The following is an 8,589-nucleotide window of genomic DNA, read 5'->3' as shown; positions in this document are numbered from 1 at the left end:
TCTGAGGTGTGCATCAGATCTGTGTGTGAGTGTTTCTGAGGAGTGGATCAGACCTGTGAGTGAGTGTTTCTGAGGAGGTGACAGACCTGTGTGTGAGTGTTTATGAGGAGTGGATGGATCAGTGTGTGAGTGTTTCTGAGGAGGTGACAGACCTGTGTGAGTGTTTCTGAGGTGTGCATCAGAACTGTGTGTGAGTGTTTCTGAGGAGTGGATCAGACCTGTGTGTGAGTGTTTCTGTGGAGGTGACAGAATTCTGTGTGAGTGTTTTTGAGCTGTGGATCAGACCTGTGTCTGAGTGTTTCTGAGGAGGTGACAGCCCTGTGTGTGAGTGTTTCTGAGGAGGTGAGGGACCTGTGTGTGAGTGTTTCTGAGGAGTGGATCAGACCTGTGTGTGAGCGTTTGTCAGGAAGTGACAGACCTGTGTGTGAGCGTTTCTGAGGTGTGGATCTGATCTGTGTGTGAGTGTTTCTGAGGTGTGGATCAGACCTGTGTGTGAGTGTTTCTGAGGAGGTGACAGACCTGTGTGTGAGTGTTTCTGAAGAGGTGACAGACCTGTGTATGAGTGTTTCTGAGGAGGTGAGGAACCTGTGTGGGAGTGTTTCTGAGGTGTGGATCAGACCTGTGTGTGAGTGTTTCTCAGGAGGAGACAGACCAGTGTCTGAGTGTTTCTGAGGAGGTGACAGACCTGTGTGTGAGTGCTTCTGAGGAGGTGACAGACCTGTGAGTGAGTGGTTCGGAGGAGGTGACAGACCCGTTTGTGAGTGTTTCTGAGGTGTGGATCAGACCTGTGTGTGAATGTTTCTGAGTAGTGGATCAGACCTGTGTGTGAGTGTTTCTGAGGAGGTAACAGACATGTGTGTGAGTGTTTCTGAGGTATTGATTAGACCTGTGTGTGAGAGTTTCTGATGTGTGGATCAGACCTGTATGCGAGGATTTCTTAGGAGTGGATCAGACCTGTGTGTGAGTGCTTCTGAGGAGCTGACAGATGAGTGTGGGAGAGTTTCTGAGGAGACAACAGACCTGTGTGTGAGTGTTTTTGAGGTGTGGATCAGACCTGTGTGTGAGTGTTTCTGAGGTGTGGATCAGACCTGTGTGTGAGTGTTTCTGAGGAGGTGACAGACCTCTGTGTGAGTGTTTCTGAAGAGGTGGCAGACCTGTGTATGAGAGTTTCTGAGGAGGTGAAAACCTGTGTGTGAGTGTTTCTGAGGTGTGGATGGATCATTGTGTGAGTGTTTCTGAAGAGGTGGCAGACCTGTGTATGAGAGTTTCTGAGGAGGTGACAGACCTGTGTGTGAGTGTTTCTGAGGAGTGGATGGATCAGTGTGTGAGTGTTTCTGAGGAGGTGACAGAACTGTGTGTGAGTGTTTTTGAGCTGTGGATCAGACCTGTGTCTGAGTGTTTCTGAGGAGGTGACCGACCTGTGTGTGAGTATTTCTGAGGTGTGGATCAGATCTGCGTGTGAGTGTTTCTGAGGTGTGTATCAGACCTGTGTGTGAGTGTTTCTGAGGAGGTGACAGACCTGTGTGTGAGTGTTTCTGAGGTGTGGATCAGACCTGTGTGTGAGTAATTCTGAGGTGTGGATCAGACCTGTGTGTGAGTGTTTCTGAGGTGTGGATGAGACCTGTGTGTGAGTGTTTCTGAGGTGTGGATCAGACCTGTGTGTGAGTGTTTCTGAGGTGTGGATCAGACCTGTGTGTGAGTGTTTCTGAGGAGGTGACAGACCTGTGGGTGAGTGTTTCTGAGGAGTGGATGGATCAGTGTGTGAGTGTTTCTGAGGAGGTGACAGAACTGTGTGTGAGTGTTTTTGAGCTGTGGATCAGACCTGTGTCTGAGTGTTTCTGAGGAGGTGACCGACCTGTGTGTGAGTATTTCTGAGGTGTGGATCAGATGTGCGTGTGAGTGTTTCTGAGGTGTGTATCCGACCTGTGTGTGAGTGTTTCTGAGGAGGTGACAGACCTGTGCGTGAGTGTTTCTGAGGTGTGGATCAGACCTGTGTGTGAGTATTTCTGAGGTGTGGATGAGACCTGTGTGTGAGTGTTTCTGAGGTGTGGATGAGACCTGTGTGTGAGTGTTTCTGAGGTGGGGATCAAACCTGTGTGTGAGTGTTTCTGAGGTGTGGATCAGACCTGTGTGTGAGTGTTACTGAGGTGTGGATCTGATCTGTGTGTGAGTGTTTCTGAGGTGTGGATCAGACCTGTATGCGAGGGTTTCTTAGGAGTGGATCAGACCTGTGTGTGAGTGCTTCTGAGGAGCTGACAGACGAGTGTGTGAGAGTTTCTGAGGAGAGAACAGCCTGTGTGTGAGTGTTTTTGAGGTGTGGATCAGACCTGTGTGTGAGTGTTTCTGAGGTGTGGATCAGACCTGTGTGTGAGTGTTTCTGAGGAGGTGACAGACCTGTGTGTGAGTGTTTCTAAAGAGGTGGCAGACCTGTGTATGAGAGTTTCTGAGGAGGTGAAAACCTGTGTGTGAGTGTTTCTGAGGTGTGGATCAGACCTGTGTCTGAGTGTTTCTGAGGAGGTGACCGACCTGTGTGTGAGTATTTCTGAGGTGTGGATCAGATGTGCGTGTGAGTGTTTCTGAGGTGTGTATCCGACCTGTGTGTGAGTGTTTCTGAGGAGGTGACAGACCTGTGTGTGAGTGTTTCTGAGGAGGTGACAGACCTGTGTGAGTGTTTCTGAGGTGTGCATCAGATCTGTGTGTGAGTGTTTCTGAGGAGTGGATCAGACCTGTGTGTGAGTGTATCTGAGGAGGTGACAGAACTGTGTGTGAGTGTTTTTGAGCTGTGGATCAGACCTGTGTCTGAGTGTTTCTGAGGAGGTGATAGCCCTGTGTGTGAGTGTTTCTGAGGAGGTGAGGGACCTGTGTGTGAGTGTTTCTGAGGAGTGGATCAGACCTGTGTGTGAGTGTTTCTGAGGAGGTGAGGGACCTGTGTGTGAGTGTTTCTGAGGAGTGGATCAGACATGTGTGTCAGTGTTTCTGAGGTGTGGATCAGACCTGTGTCTGAGTGTTTCTGAGGAGGTGAGGGACCTGTGTGTGAGGGTTTCTGAGGAGTGGATCAGACCTGTGCGTGAGTGCTTCTGAGGAGCTGACAGACGAGTGTGTGAGGGTTTCTGAGGAGAGAACAGATCTGTGTGTGAGTGTTTCTGAGGAATTGACAGACCTGTGTGTGAGTGTTTTTGAGCTGTGGATCAGACCTGTGTCTGAGTGTTTCTGAGGAGGTGACCGACCTGTGTGTGAGTATTTCTGAGGTGTGGATCAGATGTGCGTGTGAGTGTTTCAGAGGTGTGTATCCGACCTGTGTGTGAGTGTTTCTGAGGAGGTGACAGACCTGTGCGTGAGTGTTTCTGAGGTGTGGATCAGACCTGTGTGTGAGTATTTCTGAGGTGTGGATCAGACCTGTGTGTGAGTGTTTCTGAGGTGTGGATGAGACCTGTGTGTGAGTGTTTCTGAGGTGGGGATCAGACCTGTGTGTGAGTGTTTCTGAGGTGTGGATCAGACCTGTGTGTGAGTGTTACTGAGGTGTGGATCTGATCTGTGTGTGAGTGTTTCTGAGGTGTGGATCAGACCTGTATGCGAGGGTTTCTTAGGAGTGGATCAGACCTGTGTGTGAGTGCTTCTGAGGAGCTGACAGACGAGTGTGTGAGAGTTTCTGAGGAGAGAACAGCCTGTGTGTGAGTGTTTTTGAGGTGTGGATCAGACCTGTGTGTGAGTGTTTCTGAGGTGTGGATCAGACCTGTGTGTGAGTGTTTCTGAGGAGGTGACAGACCTGTGTGTGAGTGTTTCTAAAGAGGTGGCAGACCTGTGTATGAGAGTTTCTGAGGAGGTGAAAACCTGTGTGTGAGTGTTTCTGAGGTGTGGATCAGACCTGTGTGTGAGTGTTTCTCAGGAGCAGACAGACAAGTGTCTGAGTGTTTCTGAGGAGGTGACAGACCTGTGTGTGAGTGTTTCTGAGGAGTGGATGGATCAGTGTGTGAGTGTTTCTGAGGAGGTGACAGACCTGTGTGAGTGTTTCTGAGGTGTGCATCAGATCTGTGTGTGAGTGTTTCTGAGGAGTGGATCAGACCTGTGTGTGAGTGTATCTGAGGAGGTGACAGAACTGTGTGTGAGTGTTTTTGAGCTGTGGATCAGACCTGTGTCTGAGTGTTTCTGAGGAGGTGATAGCCCTGTGTGTGAGTGTTTCTGAGGAGGTGAGGGACCTGTGTGTGAGTGTTTCTGAGGAGTGGATCAGACCTGTGTGTGAGTGTTTCTGAGGAGGTGAGGGACCTGTGTGTGAGTGTTTCTGAGGAGTGGATCAGACATGTGTGTCAGTGTTTCTGAGGTGTGGATCAGACCTGTGTCTGAGTGTTTCTGAGGAGGTGAGGGACCTGTGTGTGAGGGTTTCTGAGGAGTGGATCAGACCTGTGCGTGAGTGCTTCTGAGGAGCTGACAGACGAGTGTGTGAGGGTTTCTGAGGAGAGAACAGATCTGTGTGTGAGTGTTTCTGAGGAATTGACAGACCTGTGTGTGAGTGTTTCTGAGGTGTGGATCAGACCTCTGTGTGAGTGTTTCTGAGGTGTGGATCAGACCTGTGTGTGAGTGTTTCTGAGGAGGTGACAGACCTGTGTGTGAGTGTTTCTGAGGAGGAGACAGACTTGTGTGTGAGTGTTTCTGAGGTGTGGATCAGACCTGTGTGTGAATGTTTCTGAGGTGTGGATCAGACCTGTGTGTGAGTGTTTCTGAGGTGTGGATCAGACCTGTGTGTGAGTGTTTCTGAAGAGGTGACAGACCTGTGTATGAGTGTTTCTGAGGAGGTGAGGAACCTGTGTGTGAGTGTTTCTGAGGAGTGGATCAGACCTGTGTGTGAGTGTTTCTGAGGAGGTGACAGACCAGTGTGTGAGAGTTTCTGAGGTGTGGATCAGATCTGCGTGTGAGTGTTTCTGAGGAGTGGATCAGACCTGTGTGTGAGTGTTTCTGAGGAGGTGACAGACCTGTGTGTGAGTGTTTCTGAGGTGTGGATCTGACCTGTTTGTCAGTGTTTCTGAGGAGGAGACAGACAAGTGTCTGAGTGTTTCTGAGGAGGTGACAGACCTGTGTGTGAGTGTTTCTGAGCAGGTGACAGACCTGTGAGTGAGTGTTTCTGAGGAGGTGACAGACCTGTGTGTGAGTGTTTATGAGGAGTGGATGGATCAGTGTGTGAGTGTTTCTGAGGAGGTGACAGACCTGTGTGAGTGTTTCTGAGGTGTGCATCAGAACTGTGTGTGAGTGTTTCTGAGGAGTGGATCAGACCTGTGTGTCAGTGTTTCTGTGGAGGTGACAGAACTCTGTGTGAGTGTTTTTGAGCTGTGGATCAGACCTGTGTCTGAGTGTTTCTGAGGAGGTGACAGCCCTGTGTGTGAGTGTTTCTGAGGAGGTGAGGGACCTGTGTGTGAGTGTTTCTGAGGAGTGGATGGATCAGTGTGTGAGTGTTTCTGAGGAGGTGACAGAACTGTGTGTGAGTGTTTTTGAGCTGTGGATCAGACCTGTGTCTGAGTGTTTCTGAGGAGGTGACCGACCTGTGTGTGAGTATTTCTGAGGTGTGGATCAGATCTGCGTGTGAGTGTTTCTGAGGTGTGTATCAGACCTGTGTGTGAGTGTTTCTGAGGAGGTGACAGACCTGTGTATGAGTGTTTCTGAGGTGTGGATCAGACCTGTGTGTGAGTAATTCTGAGGTGTGGATCAGACCTGTGTGTGAGTGATTCTGAGGTGTGGATGAGACCTGTGTGTGAGTGTTTCTGAGGTGTGGATCAGAACTGTGTGTGAGTGTTTCTGAGGTGTGGATCAGAACTGTGTGTGAGTGTTTCTGAGGAGGTGACAGACCTGTGGGTGAGTGTTTCTGAGGAGTGGATGGATCAGTGTGTGAGTGTTTCTGAGGAGGTGACAGAACTGTGTGTGAGAGTTTCTGAGGTGTGGATCAGATCTGTGTGTGAGTGTTTCTGAGGAGGTGACAGACCTGTGTGTGAGTGTTTCTGAGGTGTGGATCAGACCTGTTTGTCAGTGTTTCTGAGGAGGAGACAGACAAGTGTCTGAGTGTTTCTGAGGAGAGTGACAGACCTGTGTGTGAGTGTTTCTGAGCAGGTGACAGACCTGTGAGTGAGTGTTTCTGAGGAGGTGACAGACCTGTGTGTGAGTGTTTATGAGGAGTGGATGGATCAGTGTGTGAGTGTTTCTGAGGAGGTGACAGACCTGTGTGAGTGTTTCTGAGGTGTGCATCAGAACTGTGTGTGAGTGTTTCTGAGGAGTGGATCAGACCTGTGTGTGAGTGTTTCTGTGGAGGTGACAGAACTCTGTGTGAGTGTTTTTGAGCTGTGGATCAGACCTGTGTCTGAGTGTTTCTGAGGAGGTGACAGCCCTGTGTGTGAGTGTTTCTGAGGAGGTGAGGGACCTGTGTGTGAGTGTTTCTGAGGAGTGGATCAGACCTGTGTGTGAGCGTTTCTCAGGAAGTGACAGACCTGTGTGTGAGCGTTTCTGAGGTGTGGATCTGATCTGTGTGTGAGTGTTTCTGAGGTGTGGATCAGACCTGTGTGTGAGTGTTTCTGAGGAGGTGACAGACCTGTGTGTGAGTGTTTCTGAAGAGGTGACAGACCTGTGTATGAGTGTTTCTGAGGAGGTGAGGAACCTGTGTGTGAGTGTTTCTGAGGTGTGGATCAGACCTGTGTGTGAGTGTTTCTCAGGAGGAGACAGACCAGTGTCTGAGTGTTTCTGAGGAGGTGACAGACCTGTGTGTGAGTGTTTCTGAGGAGGTGACAGACCTGTGAGTGAGTGGTTCGGAGGAGGTGACAGACCCGTTTGTGAGTGTTTCTGAGGTGTGGATCAGACCTGTGTGTGAATGTTTCTGAGTAGTGGATCAGACCTGTGTGTGAGTGTTTCTGAGGAGGTAACAGACATGTGTATGAGTGTTTCTGAGGTATTGATTAGACCTGTGTGTGAGAGTTTCTGATGTGTGGATCAGACCTGTATGCGAGGATTTCTTAGGAGTGGATCAGACCTGTGTGTGAGTGCTTCTGAGGAGCTGACAGATGAGTGCGGGAGAGTTTCTGAGGAGACAAAAGACCTGTGTGTGAGTGTTTTTGAGGTGTGGATCAGACCTGTGTGTGAGTGTTTCTGAGGTGTGGATCAGACCTGTGTGTGAGTGTTTCTGAGGAGGTGACAGACCTCTGTGTGAGTGTTTCTGAAGAGGTGGCAGACCTGTGTATGAGAGTTTCTGAGGAGGTGAAAACCTGTGTGTGAGTGTTTCTGAGGTGTGGATGGATCAGTGTGTGAGTGTTTCTGAAGAGGTGGCAGACCTGTGTATGAGAGTTTCTGAGGAGGTGACAGACCTGTGTGTGAGTGTTTCTGAGGAGTGGATGGAGCAGTGTGTGAGTGTTTCTGAGGAGGTGACAGAACTGTGTGTGAGTGTTTTTGAGCTGTGGATCAGACCTGTGTCTGAGTGTTTCTGAGGAGGTGACCGACCTGTGTGTGAGTATTTCTGAGGTGTGGATCAGATGTGCGTGTGAGTGTTTCTGAGGTGTGTATCCGACCTGTGTGTGAGTGTTTCTGAGGAGGTGACAGACCTGTGCGTGAGTGTTTCTGAGGTGTGGATCAGACCTGTGTGTGAGTATTTCTGAGGTGTGGATCAGACCTGTGTGTGAGTGTTTCTGAGGTGTGGATGAGACCTGTGTGTGAGTGTTTCTGAGGTGGGGATCAGACCTGTGTGTGAGTGTTTCTGAGGTGTGGATCAGACCTGTGTGTGAGTGTTACTGAGGTGTGGATCTGATCTGTTTGTGAGTGTTTCTGAGGTGTGGATCAGACCTGTATGCGAGGGTTTCTTAGGAGTGGATCAGACCTGTGTGTGAGTGCTTCTGAGGAGCTGACAGACGAGTGTGTGAGAGTTTCTGAGGAGAGAACAGCCTGTGTGTGAGTGTTTTTGAGGTGTGGATCAGACCTGTGTGTGAGTGTTTCTGAGGTGTGGATCAGACCTGTGTGTGAGTGTTTCTGAGGAGGTGACAGACCTGTGTGTGAGTGTTTCTAAAGAGGTGGCAGACCTGTGTATGAGAGTTTCTGAGGAGGTGAAAACCTGTGTGTGAGTGTTTCTGAGGTGTGGATCAGACCTGTGTGTGAGTGTTTCTCAGGAGCAGACAGACCAGTGTCTGAGTGTTTCTGAGGAGGTGACAGACCTGTGTGTGAGTGTTTCTGAGGAGTGGATGGATCAGTGTGTGAGTGTTTCTGAGGAGGTGACAGACCTGTGTGAGTGTTTCTGAGGTGTGCATCAGATCTGTGTGTGAGTGTTTCTGAGGAGTGGATCAGACCTGTGTGTGAGTGTATCTGAGGAGGTGACAGAACTGTGTGTGAGTGTTTTTGAGCTGTGGATCAGACCTGTGTCTGAGTGTTTCTGAGGAGGTGATAGCCCTGTGTGTGAGTGTTTCTGAGGAGGTGAGGGACCTGTGTGTGAGTGTTTCTGAGGAGTGGATCAGACCTGTGTGTGAGTGTTTCTGAGGAGGTGAGGGACCTGTGTGTGAGTGTTTCTGAGGAGTGGATCAGACATGTGTGTCAGTGTTTCTGAGGTGTGGATCAGACCTGTGTCTGAGTGTTTCT

This window comes from Mobula birostris, unplaced genomic scaffold, assembly GCF_030028105.1.
Source record: "Mobula birostris isolate sMobBir1 unplaced genomic scaffold, sMobBir1.hap1 scaffold_1002, whole genome shotgun sequence".
Classification (NCBI taxonomy): Eukaryota; Metazoa; Chordata; class Chondrichthyes; order Myliobatiformes; family Myliobatidae; genus Mobula; species Mobula birostris.
The sequence above is the reverse complement of the archived record's forward strand: the minus strand, read 5'-3'. Positions refer to the sequence as shown.